The following is a 16679-nucleotide window of genomic DNA, read 5'->3' on the forward strand; positions in this document are numbered from 1 at the left end:
CCTCCCAATTGCAAGAGACATTTAAAATGGTGGCATTCAATCAGGGTTATCTTGATCCCCTGCCATGTTCTTGACTAGCCTAGGCCCGTGGCCAGTAGTGGCTGCTGCTGTACTCCCACAAGGCTCAGCTCAAGCAGTCTGTTCAGGTGGTCAGAAACACCAAACCTGCCACCCATGAGATGCCAGTGTGGGAGATGGCTCTGCAAATCTCCCATGCTGTCTCCACAATGATTGGCTGAACCCAGTCCATCCCACCAGCCACATGAGCTCAGTAAAAGTGAGACTCTAATGCTTAGATCATCCAAAGGCTCTCTATGTTTGGTAATGTTCAGTAACAAGATGCCTATACAATCAGAGGGGTAACCCAATACCCAATCTAGATATACCAACTACCTTTGACTGCTAGAAACACATGGACTTCTGCTTCTATGTTTCCCCCTCTCTCCTCCCTCTTTCCTTGCTCCTCCTCTTCCTTCTCCTCTTTTTCTCCTTACTCCTTCTCTTTCTCTCCTTACTCCTCCCAACTAAGCTCCTCCAACAACTCCCAACTTGCTGCTTACAAGAAAGCATTCCCTGACAGACACTTGGGGCTCCACCATCACCAAAACAGTCTTGGCTGATGCTGGTGCATTGGGGATGGGGGCAAGCTAGCTCAGATAGAATAAAGACCCTGCTGTGAGTTGCATCAAATCAGCTCCTATGTGTGTCTTTTTGGGGATCACTAACATTTTCCTGGCACATGTTCAATTTCTACTAAAATGGAATAGTAGATCAAGATATTTCTTTTCAAAAGAAGATAGATGGATAGAGTTGATGGTAGAGCCTTGCTCCAATATTCAAAATCTATGATTCACAATAAACACCTGCCAAAGGTTCCAAACAACATTCCTATCTAACCATGAAACTGGTAGCACAGCCTGCACAGCAGCCTGGTCCTATTATAGAGCCTTCTCCTGGTTTTGGCCCCCAACAGAAAGCTAGCAGCTTTCTGAGCTACTTGATATACTGACTGGTAAAACACACCCAAGTGGGGAGTGTGCTGTCTCCAAAATCTCAATCAGCCCAGTAAATGTTGTGCTTCTCTGTTTGCAGTGGGATTGGCCAGGTGCACTGACTTATCTTGCACCTTTGAATTAATGTCTCTGAAAACCCTATGACACTAGATTCCTAAGCATTTCACTAAATTAGAAGACTACTGCCTGGAAGTGGTGGCACACATCTTTAATCTCAGCACTTGGGAGGCAGAGGCAGGTAAATTTCTGAGTTTGAGGCCAGCCTGGTCTACAGAGTGAGTTCCAGGACAGCCAGGCCTACACAGAGAAACCCTGTCTCAAAAAAGAAAAAAAGAAGAGTACTTAAGTTTTGGTTGGATTTATTTTCTGTCCTCGTGTGCCCTTATGCCAGGGTTTGCAGTGAGTCCAATTTGGTTGACACCTCATGTGCCCTAGGTCAGTTCTACATAATGTGCACTTTAGAGCACTAATATCATATTTTATGGAAGACACAGATGATCAAGATCCCTTCTAACTAAGTTAATGGCACAGAAAATGATGAACTACAGATGCAAACAGAAAACCCAAAGGCTAAAGTAAACTTTATTTTCCCCACACAGAGAGTTATTTTAATATGTTATTATTGATTCTATTTGTTTTTTTAATGCTGTTATACACAGCATTGTATTAATATTGTATTCATATATTAATATGAAAATATTAATTACAAAGGTATATGTATATATGAATGGAGGCATAAAACATATTTTTCCATCTTTGGATAAACATATTTCAGTTCGAAGTGAGACTGGGCTTAATTTAGCTTAGGCTAGCCTTAAATTCATTACGTAGCTGAGCTATGTCTTGGTCTTATGATCATCTAGCCTTGTCTGTTGGGTTCTGAGATTTTAGGCATGGCTACCCCAGTGAGCAGCACCTCGTGTTTCAGCTTCAACATCTAATAATGGGTTACTGGAACAATCCCTTCCTTTCATCTTCTTTGAAGAAAAGGTGTCTGAAAGCACAGTGTGACATTTTCCAGGAAGAACCAGAGCCAGGAGTACAGAGTATCCTCTATCATCTTGCATTCCATTCTATTTCAATCACTGGACACAAACCACAATAACAGCCATTTTGTTGTGGTAAATATTATTTGGGAGTTTCTTACCCCACTTAAATCATAGAGTTACCAAATAAAAGACTCAAAAGATTTTGTATTTACAATAAGCAGTAAAGCAACAGAGTTGGGCAGATATCAACCATCTATTCCTATTTTGTCCATTTCCCTGTTAATATCTGTGAGATATCATGGGCCATGTTTTCCCTAGGCTGCTCATACTCCCAGGCCAGACCTATTGGCCATACACTCACAATCCACCTACCCCATGGTGCCTTCTTCCTTCTCTCTTCTCTCTCTCCTTCATGATCTTTTCCCCAGACACTAAATCAGGAACCTGAAGCACCGTCTACCTTTCTTCTCCTCATCTACAGGCTTTAGGCATCTTTATTAAACAATGATGGAAGGCAGGAGAAACTATAGAAATGATGTAATTATAGTCCCAAAAATTATTGTACAAAGTTGAACCAGGCTTTATGGTCATGTATCCAGAGTCTAGGATCCTGTATTGGAGCACATCAAATATTATTTTTACTTTTTCTCTCAGGCTGAACATTTCAAACCAAGAAAATAATAGTCTTTTTAAACAGGGCCAGTTCATGATTCCCAGATTTCCTATTTTGGTTGAAATAATGCAACTAGTGTAAATGGATTTAACATAAGTTCAGTTTTTAAATCCAGATTCTTGATTGCCTAGGGTGCAGACAAAAGTAATTACCAATCAGGATATTTATTGATCATCTAAAATTAATTACCTCACAACTCCTTGCTAATATCAACCACTGTCAATTCAGGGAAGCTTTTACCCTCTTTTTCCATCCATTTTTTTGCTGTGACTAACGCTGCTTCAAAGATGGTCATAGGACTTGATTCTTGCACAGGCCTCTCTTTATTTTAAGACCCAAAGAAACCAGAGAGGTTAGAGAAAACTCACTCAGTGTTTTATTTTTGTTTTGCACTATCCAGTCAAGGACCAGTCAGGCAGAGTTGCAAGACACTCTTTCTAACACTGAGCAGCAGAGAAAGGATTGGGTGCTCAAAACAATTCTCAATCACATACAAAGAGGCAAGCCTCAGCTACAGGCAACATTCCTATGAACAAAAATAAAAAATCAGCAGGAGTTGAAACAAATGGAAAGAAATTCTTAATGACTTGAAATTAAAGGGGAATGAAAACAAGAGAGTATAGCAGTGTTGCATTTGAAACCAATAATTAACTTTTAAAACAACTAAACATAGAATGAATTAGGTAGTCTTCCTTCTGTTTCTATTTTGTGGAAAAGTCCAAGGTGTATTGGTCTTAGCTCTTCTTTGAAGGTCTGGTAGAATTCTGCACTAAAGCTACCTATCCCTTGCCTTCTATTGGAAAGGAGGTTTATAATGCCTGTATTGATTTCCTAAGGGGAAACTACAGTTTGGATAATTTACCTGATCTTGATTTAAGTTTGGTTTATGGTATCTGTCTAGATAATTATCCATTTCTCTAGCTTCATATTTTATCTAGATTCTCCAGTTTGTAGAAAGAACTAATGATTTTCAAAAGTTTTCTCAGTTTCTCTTGTTATGTCTCCCTTTCTGATTTTGTTAATTTGGATACTGTCTCTGTGCCCTCTGGTTAGTCTGGCTAAGGATTTTTCTATATTGTTGATTTTGTCAAAGAACCAGACTCTGTGCACTGTTCTTGTTGTTTGTAATTGGTTCATTTCTGCCCTGAGTTTGATTATTTCCTACTGTTTGTGTCTCTTAGGTGTGTTTGCTTCTTTTTGTTCTAAAGCTTTCTGGTGTGCCATTAAGTTGCTTGTGTAGGATCTCTCTGGTATGTTTATGAGGGCACTTAGTGCTATGAATTTTTGTATTACCACTGCTTTCATTGTGTCTCATAAGTTTGTGTATGCTGTGTCTTCATTCTCATTGAATTCTAGAGTCTAATCTTTTATTTCTTTATTTCTTCTCTGAGCAAGTTATCATTGTGTAGAAAGTTGTTCAGTATGTGGCTTTCTAATGTTTTTATTATTGAAGTCTAGATTAGTCTGAAGAGATTTGATAGGATGCATGAGAATATTTCAGTCTTCTTGTATCTGTTGAGCCTTAATTTGTGACATATTATAAGATCCATTTTGGAGATGTTGGGGAAAAGAATATATATATATATATATATATATATATATATATATATATCATTAGTTTGGCTAAATGTTTATCTATCTTGTTGATTTTACTATCTATATCCATATATATGTATTATTGTAGGGTGAAATGTTCCATATGGAAGAGTCAGAAAGACTTAAGGACGTAAAGAGGATGGCAACCCATAGAAAGAACAACAGTGTCAACTAACCTGGACACTTCTGGGCTTCCAGAGTCTAAGTCAAAAACCAAGAATCATACAGGTGATGGTTCATGGCCTGGGGCATGTGTGCAGCAGAGGACTGCATTGTCTGCTCAAAATGGGAGAGGATGCACTTAACCCAGTAGAAACTTGATGCCCCAGGAAAAAGGGAAGCTGGTGGAGGTGAGGTCCTGGTTGCTGGGTGGCTGGGAGAGAAACCTCTCAGAGGCAGCAGGAAGAAGATGGGGAGAAGACCTCAGGGAAGAGGAACCAGGAAAGGGGGACAACTTTGGAATGTGAAAAGAAAAATTAAAATTTAATTTAAAAAGAAAAAAAGAAACATAATTCAAAAAATACACATCTACATGGAGTTTGAAAAGGAGCAGATGGTTTCCTGGAAGGGAAAGTGGCATTAATACAGTACTCTTTGACCAGGCTACTATGTGCAATGTTAGCTTCTGTGATCTGTAACATGACACACACAGCTACAGCCAATGGCCTGTGTCTTAATCATCTGACCTGACTTAACACTGAAAGTGCATTGGCCATATCACCAAAGTTGAAAAATCAATATTCCTTGGATTATGCTAAAGTTCCCAAATTATATACTTATCAATCTACTTTGTCTTCATTCACCTGACATGAATAAATACATGTTGGCAAATTATAAAATTATTACCCTGTCTCCACCAGTATTTTTTTTTTTTTTTTGGTAATGGTGACTGCAGTGTTAGTGATTGGAAACAATCTTATTAAAACTATCATCTCAACAAAAGAAACTTATTTAAAAAGTGGTTCACTTGCCTCCTTGTCCAATTTAAGGAGAAAAAAACAACCATGGCATTAATCAAACATTGGGTTAAATGTGAGCTGAATACTTCATGGAATCTGTCATGGAGCCTATGGTGGGTCCCACCAAAAATTTCATTGTGTGGAAAGAAACTATTGTATATCAAGTACATTGACATAAAATGGACCTTTTCACTTCTAGAAGTGATAGCCACATTCCATTCCATGATGTTGGTACTTGATTCTGTAATAAGGACTAACATTTATTACCCTCTGGTTGATGAGTGTGAGCCCATTTATGTTGCCAAAGAGGGTATTAAATATTCCAATATAGCTGACGTACTAGAAAAAGGCTTTGAAACCATCTATGTGAAGATAATAGAGGCCGTTAAAGTGAAAATGACTAAATCACTTAAAGAAATACAGTAAAACACAAACAATTGGAGGATATCAATCAATACCTCAAAGACAGCCAGGAAAACATAAACATAAAAGTGGAGAAAACCAACCAATCTCATAAATAAAGCAAAAAAAAAAAAAAAAAAAAAAAAAAACCCAAACCAAGAGTAGAAGGAAACAAAACTGTTTAATAGCTAAAAATGGAAATAGAAACAATAACGAAAACAAAAAATGAGGGAAGATGGAAACAAAACCTTAGGGCTGCAAAGAGGAACTACAGAGGAAAGATTCACAAACAGAATACAGAGATGGAAGACAAATCTCATGCCTTGAAGATATAATAGAAGGGATGGAAATATCACACAAAAAAAATGTTAAATCTAAAACTTCCTGACATAATATATCTAGAAAATCCAGGACATTATGAAAGGATAAAACATAAGGATACTAGGGCTAGAAGAAAAAGAATATTAGATCAAATTCTCAGAAAATATTGATGACAAAATCTTAGAAGAAATATTTCCTAACATAAAGGGAAAGTTGCGTATCACAGTAAAAGAAACATCAAAACACCAAAGAGAATGGACACTAAAATGAAGTCTCTTTCCTGTATAATAATTAAAACATCCAGTACAAAGAAAGAATACTAAAAGCTGCCAAGGTCAAAAGCCAAAAAATATATAAATGAAGATCTATTGAAATTGCAGATGCCCTCTCACTGGTGTCTGTAAATATCAGAAGGTTTTGAACATATATGCTGCAGAAACTACAGATGCCCAGATTATTATATGTAGAAAAACATTTAATTGCTATTAATGGAAAAATCAGATAGTCCATGCTAAAGTGAAATTTAAGCAATATCTATCTACACATACAAACTTACACAAGGTTATATACAAAGAATCCAACCCAAGGAAGTTATCAATACACATGAAAACACAGGTAGTAAATAATCTTGTATTATCTTCAAAAGAAAGGAAAGCACACAAATACCCCAACACCAGCACCACCACCAGCAGCAGCAACAACAACAACAAAATACAAGGAGTTAACAACCACCATTCATTGACTCTTTAAGTATCAATGACCACAGTTCACCAACAAAAAGACAAAGGCTAACAGAATAGATGCTAATAAATATCTAACTTCAGTTGCATAGAAAAAATATAGCTCAACATCAAGAATGGGCATTAATTCAAGGTAAATGGATGTAAAAAGATAGTCCAAGCAGATGGACGAAAGAAGCGAGCTATTGTAGTCATTTTAAAATATAGCAAAAAAAAAAAAAAAAAAAAAAAAAAAACAATATTAATCAAAGGAATTGGAGAAAAACACTACAAATTTCATAAAGGAAAAAAAATCACCAAAAATGACATTTCAAGTTTCAATACCTACACCTTAAAAACATGGTCACCAACCTTTGTAAAAGAAAGAGTTTTAAAGTTAAAATCACATAATAACACTCATTCACTTATATTCCAAGATTTCTTTTTTGTTTGTTTGTTGTTTTTTTTTTTTTTTTTTTTTTGAGACAGGGTTTCTCTGTGTAGCTCTGGCATTCCTGGAACTCACTCTGTAGACCAGGCTAGCCTCAAACTCAGAAATCCACCTGCCTCTGCCTCCCAAGTGATGGGATTAAAGGCATGCACCACCACTGCCCAGCCATATTCCAAGATTTCAATACCACATTCTCACCAGTGGACAAATTCTCCAGACCAAAAACAAAACAAGAACACCAAAAAACAACAACAACACAAAACCAGAAAAATATTCCACCTAACTGACAACATGAACATGAGTCCAGCTGATACTTAGAGAACATTCTATTGAAATACAGGAGGATATGCCTTCTGCTCAGCACCTCATGAAACTTACTTGTAAACTGAATACATATTCAGACACACTGCCAACCTCAATACATAAAAGGAAATTGAAATAACACCATGAATCCTATCAGATCACCATCAATTACAGCTGGATATCAACAAAACCAGAAAGAACACAAAGCTTACAAACTCATGGAAACTGAACACCTCACTATGAATAAAAAATTGCTTAAGATGAACATAGAGAAAAAATTGGAGACTTTCAAAAATTTAATGCAAATGAATATGCAACATGTAGAATCTTATGGAACACAAAGAAAATGAGTGTGGTGATAAGAAGAAACTTCATAGCACAAAATGCCTACATAAAAAACCTGGAGAGCTCTCATACTGGCAATTTAGCAGCATGCTTTACATTCTATAGCAGAAAGAAGTAAGCAATGAAAAACTAGATTAGACATCAGTTAATTATCAACTTGGGGGCTGAAATCAACAAAATAGAAAGAGAAGAATGCAAAGATTTAATGAAACATCGAGTTGGTCCTTTGAGCCTTTTATTAGACAAGATAGTGAAACCCTTATGAAAAGATGGAGAATATCCAAATTAATTAAATCTAAAATGAAAATGGGGACAAAATAACAGACAATGAAGAAATCTAAACAATGGTAATGACATAGTTTTAAAAAGCCTCAACTCCATCGAACTGGAATTTCTAATAATAATGTAAAATTTTCCTCAATAGGCTCCTCTTACTAAAGTTAAATCAAACTAAGGGAAGCAATTCAAACTGCCTAAACATCTAGAAAAAGAGAAGTCATTACAGTCTGCCACCAAAAAGAGCCCAGGGCCATGAATTTTTTGTTGTTTTTTTTTTTTTTTCTTCGAGACAGGGTTTCTCTGTGCAGCCCTGGCTGTCCTGTAACTCACTCTGTAGACCAGACTGGCCTCGAACTCAGAAATCCGCCTGTCTCTGCTTCCCAAGTGCTGGGATTAAAGGCGTGCGCCACCACTGCCGAGCCAGGACCATGAATTTTAGGGTAGAATCCTACCAGACTTTCAAAGAGGAGTTCATGAGAATACTCCTCAAAGTAGTCAACAATATAGAAATAGAAGAAACCTTAGCCAATTTGTTTTGTGAACCCATGGTTGCTCAAATATCCAGTCAATATAAAGACTCAGTAACAAATGAGAATTGTAGACCAATTTTTCTTTAAAACCAAATATGTAAAAATATTTAATAAAACAAAAATAAAATAAAATAGAAACCACGTCAAAAGGTCATTCACCATGATCAATGAGGTAGGCTTCGTTCAAGAGGTACAGGGATGGTTCAACATAATGTGATTGAAGTGTAAGAAAAAAAGTTGTAATCTCTTAGATGATGAAAAATTCTCTGACAATATTTAATATTTGATAGAGTTCTTGGAGTGATTAAGGATACAAGGAACATAGGTAAATGTAATAATGTCACTTTACTGCACACATATAGCCAACATTAAATTATGGAGAGAAATTCTAATTAATTCCACTAATTCACAAAGAAGAGAAGGTGATCCATTCTCTCTATATCTATTCAAAATACTATCTAAAATTTTAATGTTAACTAGACCTATATTGAATTAACTAGACCTATATTTAATGTTAACTAGACCTATATTGAAATTACAACTTAATGTTAACTAGTCCTTTACTGCAATTTACAATGTAATGTTAACTAGTCCTATATTGCACTTTACAATGTTAAATAACTTAACATTAAATTGTAAATTTAAGGAGGAAGTAAAATTATCTTTATCTGCAGATGATAGGATAGTAAGCACAAGTGAACTAAAACTTCCCAAAGACAATTCCCAGAGCTGATAAACACTTTCAGCAAAGTTGTTGGATACACGATTAACTAAAAAAAAAGAAAAACCAGTGGCCTTCCTATGTACAAATGAGTTTACCAGTGTAAACAAAATAGAGAGACATCGTAAAGTCTGAAATGATTGCCAATTTTTTTCTACATAATGAATAACCTTCAGTAACTCAATGTGTGTTGGGTAAGATCATACAAATTATTTGTAGTCAGAGATGACTTTTGATATTATTGAAGGTGCTCAAAGACTATTGTAATATACAAACTCTTTAATAGATTCATTACTTACTAAAGAGTTTAGTCTTCTATAAAGATATCAGAAAGTACACAACTTTAACACATTGACCACGTTTATGGGGTTTTTCTTGCATTATGACTTTATCTCATGTTTTCTAGGATGACTGCCACATGCAAAGGCTTTACCACATTGCTTATTCATAGCATTTCTCTCCAGGATGTGTTCTTTTATGATCATAGATGACTGTATTGTGAAAAGGTTTTATCTCATTGATTATTACATTTATAAGTTATGTCTTCAATGTGTTCTGTTACATATTCAAATATGCCTATAACATACAAATGTTGCGAAGAAACAAGAGAAACTTGCCCTAAGGACTGCCTTTTTGTCACCACCCTTCATTTAATCATAAACTGAAACTAAGTTTAAATTCCAGGTCATAGGGGACCTGTGTACTTAACAATATTTGACCAGCTTTCATCACTCATGTTTTATTACCTAAAGCAAAACAACTGTCCCTAACCATGATTTCTATTATTCCTGTTTTATTCCTCAAAATATAATACATGTTTCTAACCACAAAAGAACGAATGGCTGTGATAGTGTTGACCAAACAACCTACATTCTGTATCATTTGACATAGAATAATAATAGAAAAAAAGTGATTGGGAGAAAAATGTCACTGTAACTTGGCAAAAGGACTTTGTGGTTTTGACTTTTGGATGCTATATAACTTTCTGGTTCAGGGTGGGGGTGAGGCCAGGGTATTGCAGCTGGGCTTCTGAGTGTAATTTTGTGGCCCTGATTTATCAATAGTGACTTGATTACAATAAATTCTTATCATTTGCCTTGTCCTGTGATTGAGTTGTGTTGGATCTCAGTGGACAACATGATGTAATGGCTTTAGCACAGTATGTAACCACTGTCCAGTATGAATAGTTTCATAATGATGAAGACGACAGAGGTGTGCAAAGGCTTCATTATACTAAACATGTCCATTAGGACTCTGTGGGTGTGTCCTGAGTCACAGAGGACATGTTTAAGATTGAGGGGGCATGTCCTGATTCACAGTGTGTGTGCTTAAAACTCAGAGGGTGTGTCCTGAGACACAGGGAGGCAAGCTCTAGTATAGAGGGAATAAGGGAGGGAATGACTTAAGCACTTGCTAAGTCCTGAGAGCAAGCCATTGAAATTGCCTGTGCCCTGACAACTACACAAGTAATGTTCACCCAGAAAACAGGACAGGAAGAGAGAATCTCAGGCATTAAAGATGAATAGGACCAGCTGGGTGGTGGTGGCACAGGCCTTTAATCCAAGCACTTGGGAGGCAGAGGCCGGTGGATTTCTCAGTTTGAGGCCATCCTGGTCTACAGAGTGAGTTCCAGGACAGCCAGGGCTACACAAAGAAACACTATCTTGAAAAACCAAAAAAAAAAAAGTTTTCCATTCTCGCCCGTTGGGATGCCAGACCCGAACGCCCGTCGACATGCCTTGGAAATTTGAGGAAATCAAGAACTTTTTGCTCACAGCTCAGCTGAAAAATGCCAAATCCATCAAGATCAAGAAGAACAAGGATAACCTGAAGTTCTAGGTCCGCTGCAGCAGGTACCTTTACACGCTGGTCATCACAGACAAGGAGAAGGCAGAGAAACTGAAGCAGTCCCTACCCCCCAGGTTTGGCAGTGAAGGAGCTGAAATGAACCAGACCTTCATATGACTATTAAAAGCCCTGAAAAAAAGAAAAACCAAAAAAATGTATAAAGGGCATGTCCTGAGTCACAGAGGGAGTGCTTAAGACTCATGGGGGCATGTCCTGTGATACAGGGAGCCTGTTTAAAACTCTGTCCAGAGTCACAGAGGGCATGCTTAAGACTCAGGGGGCCTGTCCTGAGATGCAGAAAGCATGATTAGGACTCTGGAGGCATTTTTAAGACTGAGGGTGTATGTCCTGAGTCACAGGGGGCATGCTTAGACTCTAGCACACATTCTTTCATGATAATGAAGACTGGAGAATTGTGCAAAAACCTGACCATATTAAATACACACACAGGGTTTCTATCTTAGTGTTTCCATTGCTATGAAGAGAAATCATGAACAAGGCAACTCCTATAAAAGCAGCAGTTTAATTGGGACTGGCTTACAGTTTCAGAGATTTAGTCCTTTTTCATCATAGCAGCAAGCAAGGCAGGCATGAAAGCAAGGCAGGCATGCTGGCAAAGAAGCTGAGAGTTTTGCTTCTTGATCCAAAGGCAGCCAGGAAGAGACTGTCTGCCAGGGAGCTAGTAGGTGGGTCCATTCTGCACTGGGTGGAACTTCAAAGCCCACCCCCATAGTGATGCACTTCCTCCAACAAGGCCACATCTCATAATAACTTCCTCCCACTCCCTGAGCCAAGCATATTTTACTACCACATTCCACTGCCTGGCCCCCCTATGATTGTACAAACACATGATTTTATGGGGACCATATTTAAAAATAGCATAATACAAGATATGTGAGGTTTAAAGTAAAAAGTCCCCATAATCTATAGAACTCTCATAAATGTTAAAAGTCCAAAGTTCAAAGTCTCTTCTGAGATTCATCCAATCATGTAACCATAATCCCCTATACTTTGAAAAAATAGCACATAATATACATCCAAATTCACAGGATATACTTCACCATTCCTAATCACCAATGTGAGGAAATACTGGGACAAAAGAAGACCAAAAGCCAGCAAGGAAATCTCCAAACTCTGCATCCCCATGTCTGATGTCAAAGTGTTCTTCAGACCTCCAACTCCTTCCTGCCCTGCTCACTGCAGCACAATTCTTTCTCTTTGGCTGATTATATTTCCTGAAAGTAGTTTTCCTGAGAATGTATCCCGTAGCTTGGGAATCTAAAACTCTTGGGGTCTCCAAAGTAATTTCAAAATTACAGCTTCTTGTTCCAGTATGTGAGATACACAGATGATCTTCTCAGCTCCTCAAAACGAGCTGGGTCTCTCTCCAGCTCTTCCCTCTATAGGACACTAGGTTCTGCTTGACTCCACTCAACTGCTGCTGCTGTCCTTTCTGCTCATCGCACAGGACTGACATCTTCAATACGCTGGGTTCTTCTGTGACAAACAGTCTTGACTGCATTCCTCTCATGCTCCCTTCATGGTGCCAAGCCTTAGCTGTACTGCATGGAACATTCATGCCTTAAAACCAGTGCCACCTGGGTGAGTCTTACACAGGACTGAGTCAAGCTGCACCACAAGGGACAACCTTGGCTACCTCTGGAATACAACTTCTTTCTCCACCAGAATATTTCGCCTCAGTGATGCTCGTTTCTTCTTCATCCTCACTAGTTTTCTAACTACAGGCAACCAGCATCAATTGTCTCAGTCGTCCCTTCTATTCTTGCCTCTAAAGCCAGAGCCACATGCACAAGGCTGCTAAGTTCTGCTTGCTGGAGCTGGAACATGGCTCCTTCTATTACATCATCACCAGCTTTATAGGTTTCAAAAACCTCATTGCCTAAGCTCAGCTGTGCTTGAACTTGCTCTGTAGATGAACCTTGAACTCAGATCTGCATAGCTTTGTCTCCTGAACACTGGATAATATATGTGTAACACTTTGCCTGTACCTAAGCTTTTCTTTACCTAAAACTTGTTCTGTTTTAGGAACACTTGAACAAGGAAGATTTGAATCAGAAATCTGCCTGACTCTGATCTCCTGGGATTTAATGCATGTACCACCATGCCTAGACTTAAGTATATCCTTGTAGATTTCAAATTGAAAACCCAGAATAGTAATCACAATCCATCAATTGTCAATTTCACACATACTGATAAATCTTGTGTCCACATGAAAACAACAACTACGTAATAATAATGCCTAACACGATACAGTTCTCCTTTGTCCAACTTCATATCCATTTGTTTAGGCAGATGGAATATTGCCCTAATGTCACTGTACCTTTAACTCCATTTAATACCATTGATCACAGAATTTAGCTTCATTCAACCTCATGGTTCAAGTTTCTCTTTTGACCTAACATTTTATATTTGTTTTCTTTCTAACATTACTATGCTTGCTCAAAACAATCATCATGAGACTAAACACAGGCCAAAGGCTTTGCTGGCTTCACTGTAACTTTCTTTGTTAATGCAATTAACATCAACCTGTTTACCTTATCTTCAAGGAACTCTACAGACAAGGGCAAAAGGCATCAATATTCTTCAGCAAAACATCATAAAACTATATACAAATTTCAAATCACCCTTAGTACATATGTGTTCCTTATTCCTACTAGGATGGCCCAGTCAGTTCCACTTAATGCATATACAGATCCAAAGTCTAAAAATCCACATTGCTCCATAAAACAAAACAAAAAACCACAGTGAGGCCTATCATAGCAATGCTTAAATCTGGGGCAGCAACTTCTGTCTTAGATAGAATTTCCATTGCTAAGAAGAGACATTGTAACCAAGGCAACTGTGTTAAAGGCAAATATTTAATTGGGCCTGGCTTACAGTTTCAAATGTTTAGTCCATTGCCATCATAGCATGAATGTCAGCATGAAGGCAGCCATGATGGTAGAGAAGGAGCTGACAGTTCTGCATCCTCATGAGAAGGCATCCAGGAAGAGACTGTCTTCCAGCCAAGTGGTAGGAGGGTCTGTTTTGTACTGGCCTGAGCTCCAAAGACCACCACCATCGTAATTCAATTCCTTCAAAAAGGTAACATCTCCCACAAGGCACATCTCTTAATATTGCCACTTCTTAGGGTCAAACAACCTTAAGTCACCACAGTTTATTTCTACTATAAATTATTTCATGCTTTTAAAAATTATTAGGACATGCAGATTCTTTAACATGTTGATTACTTTCGGATGGTTTCTCTCTCATATGTGTTCATTTCTATATTCAGAAACCACTGTGGCACATAAACCATTTTACAACTTTAGAACAATCAAAAGGTTTCTGCTAAGTTTGTGTTCTTTTATGTCTTTGGAGACTACAGAGATAGGCACAGGCTTTACCATGTTCATTACATCTGTAAGGTTTCTCTAAAGCATGTGTTCCTTCAAGTGTTTGGAGAGTACAATGACATGCAAAGACTTTATCACATTGACTACATTCATAAGGTTTCACTCTGCACATTTTCTTTTGTGTATTCAGAGATGACTGTGTCCTGGAAAGGCTTTACATCATTCATGACATTCAGTTTCTCTCCAGTATGTGTTCTTTTATGATATTGGAGACCACTGTGACGTGAAAAGGCTTTACCACATTGATTACACTCATAAGGTTTCTCTCCAGTGTGTGTTCTTTTATGTCTCTGGAGATGACTGTGATGTGAAAAGGCTTTACCACATTGATTACATTCATAAGGTTTCTCTCCAGTATGTGTTCTTTTATGGATTTGGAGACCACTGTGACATGAAAAGGCTTTACCACATTGATTACATTCATAAGGCTTCTCTCCAGTATGTGTTCTTTCATGACTCTGAAGATGATTGTGACGTGAAAAGGCTTTACCACATTGATTACATTCATAAGGTTTCTCTCCAGTATGTGTTCTTTTATGTCTCTGGAGACTACTGTGACGTGAAAAGGCTTTACCACATTGATTACATTCATAAGGTTTCTCTCCAGTATGTGTTCTCTTATGGATTTGGAGATTACTGTGACATGAAAAGGCTTTACCACATTGATTACATTCATAAGGTTTCTCTCCAGTATGTGTTCTTTTATGATATTGGAGACCACTGTGACATGAAAAGGCTTTACCACATTGATTACATTCATAAGGTTTCTCTCCAATATGACTCCTTTCATGCCTGCAACAATAATGGGCACATGTGAAAACTTTACCACATTCATTACCTGATCAATGATTTTACAAATACAAATAAATTTTACAGTTGATCTAATAATAAAGAACACTCATATTTTAAGGTTTTTCACTTTGATATTCATGGTTGTACTTGCTCACCGTAGGTTGCTTTACTCATTGAAAATGCCTGTGATGGTAAGAGCATCTATTACATGGCTCACATTTATAGCCTCCTTTTTCTATATAAGACTTCTATATGATGTATTTCACATGTCATAAGAAATATGGGATAACTCAGAGCATTAAAACACTGAATGCATTCTCAGTTTTTCCTGCAATGTGCATCACACCACAGTAGCACTGTGAACCAAGGTTTAACAAAAGAATCAAACTACAGGAGCATTGTGAACTAGGATGAACAGAAGAATTTCCAAACTTCTAGTACCTATGGAGATTTTCTGCAGTGTAATATTGGTGATGTTCCCAGTAAAGTCAGAAAACCAATTAACTGCAAACACCTATCATATTCAGAAAGTCTACCAAAGGCCAAATACTACATATCTTCTCATTGTTCTGAAATAGATAGAGGTACAATGTGCCTTTTAGTATCTCTATGCTCACATGGTTTCATCCATTCTGACAATTGATATACCCATTTAAAAAGCAGAGCAAATGAAAGGTTTCTACATTTAATTCACATGCATTGACTTTTTGTTCATTGCAGACATGATTAATGTTTCTCCAGGAAAACATTCTTGACTCTCATAAACTGACCTCACAATAAACTTAAAATTTCACTACAAGAATATGAGTATCACCAACTTTATCATGGAGCATTTGTTTATTAGAAGGTTACTGATACATGTTTATCAATATTCAATGTGCAACATCTAAATAAAATACTATACAAATTGGTAGTTTCACAATATGGTTTTAATGAAGATACATATCAAATAAAGGAATCTCTTAAGGCATTGTTTCCTTCTCTTCTTTCTTACAGAAATGCCTTGCAAACACCAATCAGGTAACTGACACTGAGGTACACAGTTTTGGAAGAATATTATAATTATAGCTACAATAAAATGACTGACTTTACAGACTTGCTTTCTTTTAGAGCTTCCAGATCATATTAAACTTTCCTCACAGACATATTTGTATCAGTTTATACAGAAAAATTACCTTTCATGACTTCTAGAAGTTTGGTGTTGTTCTTCAGTATGATGGTCTTTCAAATAATAGCTTAAACACGGTTCCATAAAATGAATAATATGGTATTGGAATTAAGCAAAATTCAAGTTACTCTGAATTCTCACAGCAATAAACATG

General features: G+C 37.2%; 2 pseudogenes; both read left to right on the forward strand.

The window, feature by feature from the left end:
* LOC117695986 (pre-mRNA-splicing factor CWC22 homolog) overlaps positions 1-16679 on the forward strand; it is an 81511-nt pseudogene that overhangs the window by 11565 nt on the left and 53267 nt on the right.
* On the forward strand, positions 11036-11269 carry LOC117696012 (large ribosomal subunit protein eL38 pseudogene; annotated as a pseudogene).

This window comes from Arvicanthis niloticus, assembly GCF_011762505.2.
Source record: "Arvicanthis niloticus isolate mArvNil1 chromosome Y unlocalized genomic scaffold, mArvNil1.pat.X SUPER_Y_unloc_2, whole genome shotgun sequence".
In the NCBI taxonomy this organism is placed as follows: domain Eukaryota; kingdom Metazoa; phylum Chordata; class Mammalia; order Rodentia; family Muridae; genus Arvicanthis; species Arvicanthis niloticus.